The 11,934-nt window shown below is 44.5% G+C and overlaps 5 non-coding genes across 5 annotated transcripts; all 5 read left to right on the forward strand.

Annotated features, from left to right (window-relative positions):
* Positions 1–9,181: 9,181 nt before the first annotated feature.
* Trnaa-ugc (transfer RNA alanine (anticodon UGC)) lies at positions 9,182–9,254 on the forward strand. Its single transcript has one exon. It is a non-coding gene; the product is annotated as a tRNA-Ala (tRNA).
* A 960-nt stretch (positions 9,255–10,214) lies between these two features.
* Trnaa-ugc (transfer RNA alanine (anticodon UGC)) lies at positions 10,215–10,288 on the forward strand. Its single transcript has one exon. It is a non-coding gene; the product is annotated as a tRNA-Ala (tRNA).
* Positions 10,289–11,105: 817 nt separating this feature from the next.
* On the forward strand, positions 11,106–11,178 carry Trnaa-ugc (transfer RNA alanine (anticodon UGC)). Its single transcript has one exon. It is a non-coding gene; the product is annotated as a tRNA-Ala (tRNA).
* A 118-nt stretch (positions 11,179–11,296) lies between these two features.
* On the forward strand, positions 11,297–11,369 carry Trnaa-ugc (transfer RNA alanine (anticodon UGC)). The gene has a single exon. It is a non-coding gene; the product is annotated as a tRNA-Ala (tRNA).
* Positions 11,370–11,741: 372 nt separating this feature from the next.
* Trnaa-ugc (transfer RNA alanine (anticodon UGC)) lies at positions 11,742–11,814 on the forward strand. Its single transcript has one exon. It is a non-coding gene; the product is annotated as a tRNA-Ala (tRNA).
* The last annotated feature ends 120 nt before the right edge of the window (positions 11,815–11,934 follow it).

Below are 11,934 nucleotides of genomic sequence, written 5' to 3' on the forward strand. Positions count from 1 at the left end.
CCGGACCGATCTAATCTCTTATCTTGCCTTGCCTTGATAGATTCTTACCATGGGAGAATCTGGAGACCCGATCAAGTAAAGACTATAGAGAAGATGATGATTTCTGTGAACAAGAAAGACACTCAACCACATTCAATTAAGACATTCAAGAACGACAATCCTACGACCACATTGGAAGCCATTCTCTCGCATTTCACCCCTGCTTCAGTGGACCGATTGTACGAAGGTCTACCCCATTTGCCCACCCAACTATGCACGCGCTCTAATTGGATCGACGAAAGGACTCATCTTAGAAAAGGGACTCAGCCAACCTCTTGGAGGACAATTTCAGTCACTCCCGACAACGATTTTCTTCGTAAATTATCATCAAGATCCATTGACCCCGAAGATCCCTACGGACCAGAAGAATCTCCTCTCCAGACGGTGCTCGAAGAATTCATAATGAAAAGGACCCCAGCTTCCACACTTGTGCACATCTGGAAGTTTCATCACGGTGAATTTCGAGAAGAATTTGAAGAGAGTCAGAAGAATGGACATGAATGGGCCACGTTCTTGGACCAAGCGGATTCGTTAACGACGTTCGATTCATTGAATCCTCCCCTAAGTTGCGGTAAAGAGAATCGAAGAAAGATTAAAGAAGAATTAATGCGCTCACCCCCTAAGTTCCTCTTTAGATCAGTGCCGTATTCCCAATTTCCACGATGGATGTTACTTCGACGTGTTGAAGGACCCGAATGTTTCTCAATTGGCAGTAATCGAAGAACCATCAACTTCTCAACGATAGGAACTCGGTATTGGCCTCAGGACCTTCCACTCCCTCCGCCTCGGTATGCAGACCCAGTGGGTGTTTTTGAAGTGGCACAACCTGTTAACCCCTACCAAGAGATGGAGACAGGTTACATTGTTAGTTGGGTTCATGAAGGAATACAAGGATTACAAGAAGCCTTTGTGAAGGACCGTCGCTTTCGCTTGTCAGCACCGGCCTACCAGTCAACCAATAAAGGAAGAGGAAGTGAAACCAACATTGGAAAGATTCAATACGTGTTCCCCAGATCTGAAGTAATCTCATTGATGAACCCGACTCCTCCTACAGCTGGATACGAGAAATCAGTTCTTTCCTGGAGCATGGTACCAGCTTGGAATCGCGTTACGGGAGCCTATGCGAGAGATTACTGGGAATTGCCTCAACAAATTAGATGGACCCGTTATGGAACTTACCAATTAAGGAACCCGGATGGACGGTTCGACACCACTCCTGCATGGGTTCTCCGATTTGACGACCAGGGCAATCATCCACAACGACCACCCAAAGATTACCTTACTTCCTTGTTCCCTTCATCCTTGTCAGCCCTCAGCATCAAGCCCCTACATCCACCTCCCGATTGTCCCCTTCCAGACTCCCTGGTACAAGAAGCCAGAAGAAATCGAAGCTCGAATGCCACCTTTCCTCCCTCTTCCAGTTTAACCACGAAAGTGACCAGCAACACCGGCAACCCTTTTGCGCGCTTTGACTTCTCTTCCCCAGATTTTATTGTTCCCATTCCCCGGTCGGACCCGAAAGCCACTTCCTCAGTCACCGATGAAAGTTGGACCGACAGAATCCGTGATCCCGAAGAACCTTCTTCCTCAGACGCGTGGTTAAGAATGTGGGACCAAGAACTCATGGACCAATTTGATAAAGAAGTTGGACCACGGGTGTTCTTGACGCATCCGGGAGCCAAGTACGATGCAGATGCAGAATGGGGAATGTATCTTGAAGCGGCCCGCCAGTTTTCCATAAGGACCTTATCTTCGTCCGTCGCCTTAAAAGAGTCAGATGAGCCGGAAGTCTCTCAACCAGAAGAAACGCATGGACCCAAAGCTCATGACGTGACGCTAAGTTCACAGAACAGTTCTTCATCGTCTACCGCCCTCTCTCTATTACCATCTTAATTGGTCTTAACCAAAGGACCGCCTCATCCATTCATAGGTAGATAATCTACATAAACTATTTACATAGAATTCTTTATATCTCTAGGGTGTTGGTGTGGACCAGAAGAGAGAGGCATCTGATTTCTTTAAAAGAAGATTGGAAGAATAAGAGTTCTTTTATATATTTACATTTTTCAATTCCGAAGCTTTTTCCCTCCACCGTTTTTGAAGTAACAACAATCTTGTTTTTCTTGATTAATAAAATCAACATTTCAAAAGAAGTAATTCTCACCCCATTATGATGAAGTATTTGTTGTGGACCGTGATCCTCTCTAGTTCACTAATAATAGATGGAGTGTATGTGCGGGCTGTGGAAAATGATCTATTCTGTGAATCAATCCAAGCCACGGACCAAAGTAGGATTTTTCCGGCACAAGAAAAATCGTTGCCGCAGAAGGGAAAACTTGCTGAAAACGAGGTGAAGGAAGGAGCAGACGCTGAAAGAAGAATCAACAACATCATAAAGGACCTTGAAGGGCTAACTCAGTTGATTGAAATACTAGGGAAGTTGAAGAATTTCCAAGAAAATCAAGTAGATATCAACGAGTTAACAACGAAAGTTAGAGCAATTAAGGACCCCAAAGATACAGTCTTAGTTAAGGACTCCCCCAAATCAGAAGGGTATCAAACCAAAACATCCACGGAGAAGAAAGTCATTGATACCGAGCATGAACAAAGACCAACGACCCCAGAGGATGAAAAAAAGGACCAAACAACAAAGATGATCAAGGACCACACATTCCTAACAACATTTCAAGCATGGATGCGAACGTGTGAGAAAGTTGTCAGTAGTGAGGTAGTCCAATTCTTCATTTATCTATTGATTGCGGGAATCTGTTCAACGTATCTTTATTGGAAGGACCTTTTTGCGAAGATAAAGTTGTGGGCTCTCAAAGGGACCATCATTTCATTCATCATGTTAGCCACAGCCAAAGTGTTGAAAGTTTTATTTCGAAGCTTGAGGACTGAAGTTCTAGCGGGATGGGATAATTAATAAGATTCGCGGCCCAAAGCGTGGGAATGGTGATCATTGTTGCGAATGGAAGAAGGGTGCAAGTCCAGCAAAATCCGGAGTTCAACACGTAAGTACCAGCAGCAGAGAGCGTGGATACCGTTACCCCACATGGATGAAGAGTTGGCAACGTAGGAAACCATGGGGAAAAGCCAGGGAAAAACACACTGAACTATGGAAACGTAGATAAAAAAACCGTCAAAATAATTAAGCCCACGAATGCAGGATACTTCAGGCATCTGAGAATGAAATGATGCGTGAAGTAAATAATATAACCACCAAGAAGGAGGATAAACAACATACCCAGAAAGTTAGGGTCATGGATGTCTAGCGTGAGCAGCGTAGACAAAAAGCATGTAAAAACGGAGAAGAAGGAGGTCGTCATTCTAACAAATGGAAAAAAAAAAAACCGTAGATCCCGAGGTGGAGGAAGTATCAAAAGCTTACGAATTAGCGAGCTCAGACAACAATTGCACTGCCAAGTGTGGTGGTGCTCCTAGGGCGGGAGACAAGAGGATAGCATGCTTCTTAAGTCTGTGTCTCGTAGAACAAAGTCTCAAAAACCCATCAGGGCCCCTCCAGACTTTGGAATCCGACGACGCTTCCTAGTGGGCTCGTCTGACAGTTGCTGCGGCGTAGACAGAGCTTCAAAGAACTCTTCGATTACTTCCCGGCATTTCTGCGGATCATACATATTAGAAACTTCTTTCTGCACCAAGTTCAGCCATTCTTTCTCTTGCGCTAAACCTTGTGGGGGCAAAATGAATTGGGCATCCTGTATGTGGACCTGTCGAAGATCATTCGTGAGGAGCGACTTTGCAATAGCTGTTTTCAGGGTAGGGAGAACTCGAACAACCCGATAAGGGAGAGTCCAACGGGGCGAAACTTTGTAAAAGGCGTTTTTTGTGCTTCATTTGATCAAGTGGAATCGCACGGCAGAGGATGAGTTGACCTTCTTCGAATGTTGTTGGTTGACGTGCTTCATTCTTGCGCTGATTTTGACGATGCAATAGTTCTTGTGCCTGCAACTGGACATCTAACCGAAGAAGCGAGAGAAACTTCAATCTTTCACTGTTGAGAGGGGTTGATTCCATTCGCCAGTCATTGTCGTTGGGCAGTCGAGGGTCAACTCCATAGGTGAGATAGCTGGGGGAGTGCCCCGTTGTGCTGTGAATTGTTGAACGATAGCCAAACAGAACCAAGTCAAGTGCTTCTTGTAGCGGAACATTTTTTTGATCAAAAAATCGTAGACCTTGATTCAAAGTTCGATGAAACGATTCGATTGGGGCGTTACCCTCGGGATGATACACTGTGGAAGTGATCCGCGTTATTCCTAGTTGGGCGGAGAGCCTTGTCAGGACTGTGTTGCAAAAGGATGGATCTTGATCGGACACTAACTTGTTGGGGACACCAAATCGATAAACCCAAGAATGCAGGAGAGCTGTTGCAACCGTTGTAGCTGTTTTGTTATTGAGAATCACACATTCGACCCATTTAGTATGCTGGTCAATCAATGTAAGGATGACATATGATTTATCGTTATACGAACATTGCCAGAAATCCATATAAATGCTGTCGAAAGCACCCGGTATTGGATGAGTCCGAAATAGTCCTTGCACTCGTTCCGCTCCTGACCTGTTGCGGCGACAAAATAGACATGATTGCAGGTAAAGTGTTACATCTTTCCGCAAATTTGGCCAATTGAACGTCCTATTGATGGTGGAAGTGGTTTTCTTGATACCCGGATGATGGAAGGGAGCTATGGAATGGCAAGAAGCGATAACCTTGGTTCTGAAGCTTGGGGGAACGTAGATGAGTCCGTGGTAATAGATGATATTGTTCTTGCGTGAGAATCCTAGAGTCGTTGGAGTTGGTTCTTGTTTCTGCGCGTTGATAATGTCTTGTAGTTCAGGGATCGGTTCTGTTGACGTGAAAAAGCACATTCTATCGCGTAGTGTTCCGTCCGTCTTCTTGATCCAAGAATCGTGATAAGAAGTCGATGTGCACGAGTTCTTTGCCACTTTTGTGATAGATTTGCATATCGTATTCAGCCAATGCGCTTGCCCACCGTGCAATCTTTCCTTTTGGACAATCTAGCATCCATCTTAGACTCTCATGATCCGTGTGCACAACGAATGTGCGGCCACGTAAGTAATGATCAAACTTTTGTAGTGCTGCAACGATTGCGTAAGCTTCACGTTCTCTTGCAGGCCAGTTCTTCTGAATCGTGGACAATGTCTTCGAATAGAATTCAACAGGTTTCCACACATCCTCATGCTTTACGTGTAATGCAGCTCCAATCGCTTTCTCAGAGGCGTCAGTTTCCACCATGAACTCATCTGAATCAAGTGGAATTTCAAGAACCGAATTTGCCAATCTCGAAATCGCTTCTTCAACTGCTCGTTCGTGTTCGCGTGTCCATTCGACTTCAGTTAGCTTATTGCTTCTTTTCGTGTTCTTCTGACTGCGTAATAATTCAAATACCGGGGTCATGATATCTGCATAACGGGGGATAAAGGCATGATAGAACCCAAGGAAACCTAAAAGACTTCTGACATCATTGAGATTCGTTGGCGACTGGATACGGCTGAGGGCTTCAACTTTCTTTGGATCAGGAACAAGCTGTCCCTCTACAATCAGTTGACCAAGATACTTCAGCTTTCTAGGAAAAAACACACTTTTCGGAAGATTCAAAGTCAACCCCGTGGCACGTAGACGCTCAAAACTGTTCGTAGAAGTTGCATCGTCTGTTGAAAGGAATGGGAATGAACCAGAATATCATCAATATATGCGAGGACCCCAGAAAACCGTAAGTCGCCAAACAAAAAGTCAACCATCCGCTGAAAGGTTGCAGGGGCGTTAGTCAACCCAAAGGGCATACAAATGAACTCATACAAGCCTTTGAAGCACCGAAATGCCGTGTATTTAATCGATCTTTCCTCCATTGGTATTTGCCAATACCCTGCTCGTAAGTCAAGTGCAACAAAGTATTTGGACCCTTTGATGGCGTGGATCAGGTCTTGGATGCGCGGGAGTGGATAACGATCTTTGATTGTCACTTTGTTGAGCGCCCGGAAGTCAATGCAAAAGCGCCAGTCTCCTGTCTTCTTTGGTACTAACACAACTTCGGAAGCATATGGTGAACAACTTGGGCGGATAACTTTCTGATCTAACATTTTCTGTACTTCTGCATCAACAACTTTCTTCTGTTCCTCAGTAATTGGACGCGGGCGGACGACAACAGGTCGATCGGTTGTTAGACGAATCCTATGTTCGAGTTCAGCGGCCTTTCCACGCTGCTCACCCCTCCAAAGGCCGTCGTACTCGCTCAGCAGATCGCGGACTTCTTGACGTTGAGCTTCATTTAATGGCGAATCTGAAAAATCGAGGGTCACGGAGGGCGAAGTAGCGAAAGCAGAGTTGGAAGCTGGAGGATCGACAGACGGTGGAGTGCGAAGGACAATGGGCCCGTAGATTGTATTCAAAACACGATTAGGAATGTCATGGACAGCACCAAGTTGACTCAAAAATGGAAGACCAAATAACGCAATACATGGAAGATCAGTTACTACCGCACATTTTACCGACACAGTTACAGAATTAGACAACGTCACAGGTAAGTCGATCCATTTAGCCACGTCGTTAGCTTTGCCACCAACCCCATGCAACGCCCGAATGGGTGAACAGCAGGATTCATATGTAAGGAAGGGAAGAAGGACATAAGAGATAATATTTAATTGTGATCCAGAATAAACGAGAGCAAGAAACGAGGATGAACGATTGAGAAATTCAATGAATTGGAGCTTATGGACAAAATCATCACACGAAGAATTGCTGAAAAACGAGGAAGGAATGGACGTAGACAACGAAAAACACGTAGAAGAAGGGTAGTCAGAGCTTTGCGAATTATAACGGAATGTATGTATCAGGTTAACAGTCGAAAGAATGGGCACGAAATATTCGCCGTTGGGTAGAGGAATGCGCCAAGTTAGTCATTGGAATATCGGAAGTTGCGGGCGTTGTGGGTTCTGCAGGCGTAGGGGACTGTAACAGACGATGTCGAGCTTCTATTTCCTCTTTGGCGCGTCGTAGATGTTCGTAATCGGCTAATACTTTGGCTTCATCTGTAATTGCAGCTGTTCGTAATCGTAGACCACCTTGTGATTGTGTAACGACTAAGCCTTTCGTAGTAGCTGGCGTGGATCCGTCTGTTTGCCAACGAGTTGCGATGCATTGGTGCTTTCCTTTTAATTCCGTATACAATTGATGACACACCTCACATTCAAAAACTTCAATACCCCTGGAACGCATGGATTGTGCCCAAACTTCACTTTTTCTGTTGCTGACGAGTCGTTGGACGTCACGACGGGGAAGTAGCTTCTGTTCTTCGGAGAGTTCACCCAATGGCTCAAAATCGGAAGTTCGCAGCATCTCACGGGGTTTCCATGCGTCGTTGACGTTCAACTTTCCATTTTCGATGTAATTGATCCATCGACATTTCCTTTTCTCATCTGTCAGGAATTCAGGGGCACGTTCGGCTTGCTTGCGTTCTGCTTCCCGTTTGCGGAGTTTGTCAAGTAGTTCAGCTTCGGACAATTTGGCGAAGTCTTCTTTTAATTCGTCGGGAATGGGGTCACGAGACGCAAGGTTGATGGTTACTTTTCGAGCTTTTGAAGTAGGGGTTCGTCGCACTGTTGTGAATTTCGCGTTCGCGCTCTGTTCAATAGTAAGGTCGTCATAGTTGCAGTCTTCTGGGCCATCTTCAGCAAGGGGGAGCGAACTGGTTGGCGCATGTGATGTTGGGATGAACTTCTGATCGACGGGGTGTCAGCACGGTGTCAGGGCATGTTGGCGTCGTGGAAACTGGAGTTGGCGGGGTGGGAGAAGGCATAGAAGGAGTAACAACGGTGTCTTCAACAGTGGTGAGATGGTCAAGTTTGTCGGCGAGGTTTTCCATAGCCATTGCAATATAGGTGGCTGTAGGAGCTTCAGCAACGGTATTGGCGATAGAAAGAACCAGAGTTTCTAGGGGGACAAGTAGTGCACGGATTTCATGAATAACTTTTTGTAGATCCTCAGCTGGATTGGCGGGAGACGGTGCTGGACTTGTTGCAGAAGTTGCAAAGTTGGCGAATGGTTCAATTGCAGCACGAATTAATTTGGTAGCATCTTCAATTGAAACAACGTTGATAGCAGAGGAGGACACCGTACGATCCCCACAGCTTTGGTTCCGCTTCACCGGACCACTAATAAGATTCGCGGCCCAAAGCGTGGGAATGGTGATCATTGTTGCGAATGGAAGAAGGGTGCAAGTCCAGCAAAATCCGGAGTTCAACACGTAAGTACCAGCAGCAGAGAGCGTGGATACCGTTACCCACATGGATGAAGAGTTGGCAAGCGTAGGAAACCATGGGGAAAAGCCAGGGAAAAACACACTGAACTATGGAAACGTAGATAAAAAAACCGGTCAAAATAATTAAGCCCACGAATGCAGGATACTTCAGGCATCTGAGAATGAAATGATGCGTGAAGTAAAATAATATAACCACCAAGAAGGAGGATAAACAACATACCCAGAAAGTTAGGGTCATGGATGTCTAGCGTGAGCAGCGTAGACAAAAAGCATGTAAAAACGGAGAAGAAGGAGGTCGTCATTCTAACAAATGGAAAAAAAAAAACCGTAGATCCCGAGGTGGAGGAAGTATCAAAAGCTACGAATTAGCGAGCTCAGACAACAATTGCACTGCCAAGTGTGGTGGTGCTCCTAGGGCGGGAGACAAGAGGATAGCATGCTTCTTAAGTCTGTGTCTCGTAGAACAAAGTCTCAAAAACCCATCAATAATACAATCAATGTATTTACCATCAACCAGAGGTGCCTTCGATCTGACGGTAACCATAATGGCTATTGTGGGAGTTCTCGCTCTGATCTCCTGGTCTGGCGCTGGCGGACGGTCATTGTTACCAATTTTTGGAAATCTCACGAAGAGGACCAAAAATCAAATCACAGTGGCATAGATTAAACTTAATTCGTTTGTAGGGCGTTTAGCTCAAATGGTAGAGCGCTTGCTTAGCATGCAAGAGGTAGTGGGATCGATGCCCTCATCGTCCATTTTCACTTCTTAAAACAACATTGTTACAAGATCTCAAAGCAGCACTTTCATTGACACAGGGGCACAGATTAAAATTAATTCGTTTGTAGGGCGTTTAGCTCAAATGGTAGAGCGCTTGCTTTGCATGCAAGAGGTAGTGGGATCGATGCCCACAACGTCTATTTTAGTGGGATCGATGCCCACAACGTCCATTTTACTCCTTAAAACAACATTGTTTCAAGATCTCAAAGCAGCCACTTTCATTGACACAGTGGCACAGATTAAAATTAATTCGTTTGTAGGGCGTTTAGCTTTAAATGGTAGAGCGCTTGCTTTGCATGCAAGAAGTAGTGGGATCGATGCTTACAACGTCTATTTTAGTGGGATCGATGCCCACAACGTCCATTTTTTTACTCCTTAAAACAACATTATTACAAGATCTCAAAGCAGCACTTTCATTGACACGGTGGCACAGATTAAACTTAATTCGTTTGTAGGGCGTTTAGCTCAAATGGTAGAGCGCTTGCTTAGCATGCAAGAGGTAGTGGGATCGATGCCCTCATCGTCCATTTTCACTTCTTAAAACAACATTGTTACAAGATCTCAAAGCAGCACTTTCATTGACACAGTGGCATAGATTAAACTTAATTCGTTTGTAGGGCGTTTAGCTCAAATGGTAGAGCGCTTGCTTAGCATGCAAGAGGTAGTGGGATCGATGCCCTCATCGTCCATTTTCACTTCTTAAAACAACATTGTTACAAGATCTCAAAGCAGCACTTTCATTGACACAGTCATAGATTAAACTTAATTCGTTTGTAGGGCGTTTAGCTCAAATGGTAGAGCGCTTGCTTAGCATGCAAGAGGTAGTGGGATCGATGCCTTCATCGTCCATTTTGACTTCTTAAAACAACATTGTTACAAGATCTCAAAGCAGCACTTTCATTGACACAGTGGCATAGATTAAACTTAATTCGTTTGTAGGGCGTTTAGCTCAAATGGTAGAGCGCTTGCTTAGCATGCAAGAGGTAGTGGGATCGATGCCCTCATCGTCCATTTTCACTTCTTAAAACAACATTGTTACAAGATCTCAAAGCAGCACTTTCATTGACACAGGGGCACAGATTAAAATTAATTCGTTTGTAGGGCGTTTTAGCTCAAATGGTAGAGCGCTTGCTTTGCATGCAAGAGGTAGTGGGATCGATGCCCACAACGTCCATTTTAGTGGGATCGATGCCCACAACGACCATTTTACTCCTTAAAACAACATTGTTACAAGATCTCAAAGCAGCACTTTCATTGACACAGTGGCACAGATTAAACTTAATTCGTTTGTAGGGCGTTTAGCTCAAATGGTAGAGTGCTTCTTAGCATACAAGAGGTAGTGGGATCGATGGCCTCATCGTCCATTTTACTTCTTAAAATAATCAAAGCAGCACTTTCAGACACAGTGGCACAGATTAAAATTAATTCGTTTGTAGGCGTTTAGCTCAAATGGTAGAGCGCTTGCTCTGCATGCAAGTAATGTTGTTTCAAGATCAAAGCAGCACTTTCAGACACAGTGGTACAGATTAAAATTAATTCGTTTGTAGGGCGTTTAGCTCAAATGGTAGAGTGCTTGCTTTGCATGCAAGAGATAGTGGGATCGATGCCCACAACGTCCATTTTAGTGGGATCGATGCCCACAACGACCATTTTACTCCTTAAAACAACATTGTTACAAGATCTCAAAGCAGCACTTTCATTGACACAGTGGCACAGATTAAACTTAATTCGTTTGTAGGGCGTTTAGCTCAAATGGTAGAGTGCTTCTTAGCATACAAGAGGTAGTGGGATCGATGGCCTCATCGTCCATTTTACTTCTTAAAATAATCAAAGCAGCACTTTCAGACACAGTGGCACAGATTAAAATTAATTCGTTTGTAGGCGTTTAGCTCAAATGGTAGAGCGCTTGCTCTGCATGCAAGTAATGTTGTTTCAAGATCAAAGCAGCACTTTCAGACACAGTGGCACAGATTAAAATTAATTCGTTTGTAGGGCGTTTAGCTCAAATGGTAGAGCGCTTGCTTTGCATGCAAGAGGTAGTGGGATCGATGCCCACAACGTCCATTTTAGTGGGATCGATGCCCACAACGACCATTTTACTCCTTAAAACAACATTGTTACAAGATCTCAAAGCAGCACTTTCATTGACACAGTGGCACAGATTAAACTTAATTCGTTTGTAGGGCGTTTAGCTCAAATGGTAGAGTGCTTGCTTTGCATGCAAGAGGTAGTGGGATCGATGCCCACAACGTCCATTTTAGTGGGATCGATGCCCACAACGACCATTTTACTCCTTAAAACAACATTGTTACAAGATCTCAAAGCAGCACTTTCATTGACACAGTGGCACAGATTAAACTTAATTCGTTTGTAGGGCGTTTAGCTCAAATGGTAGAGTGCTTCTTAGCATACAAGAGGTAGTGGGATCGATGGCCTCATCGTCCATTTTACTTCTTAAAATAATCAAAGCAGCACTTTCAGACACAGTGGCACAGATTAAAATTAATTCGTTTGTAGGCGTTTAGCTCAAATGGTAGAGCGCTTGCTCTGCATGCAAGTAATGTTGTTTCAAGATCAAAGCAGCACTTTCAGACACAGTGGCACAGATTAAAATTAATTCGTTTGTAGGGCGTTTAGCTCAAATGGTAGAGCGCTTGCTTTGCATGCAAGAGGTAGTGGGATCGATGCCCACAACGTCCATTTTAGTGGGATCGATGCCCACAACGACCATTTTACTCCTTAAAACAACATTGTTACAAGATCTCAAAGCAGCACTTTCATTGACACAGTGGCACAGATTAAACTTAATTCGTTTGTAGG

The sequence above is a fragment of the Condylostylus longicornis genome, unplaced genomic scaffold (assembly GCF_029603195.1).
Source record: "Condylostylus longicornis isolate FDR11 unplaced genomic scaffold, ASM2960319v2 ptg000843l, whole genome shotgun sequence".
Lineage (NCBI taxonomy): Eukaryota > Metazoa > Arthropoda > Insecta > Diptera > Dolichopodidae > Condylostylus > Condylostylus longicornis.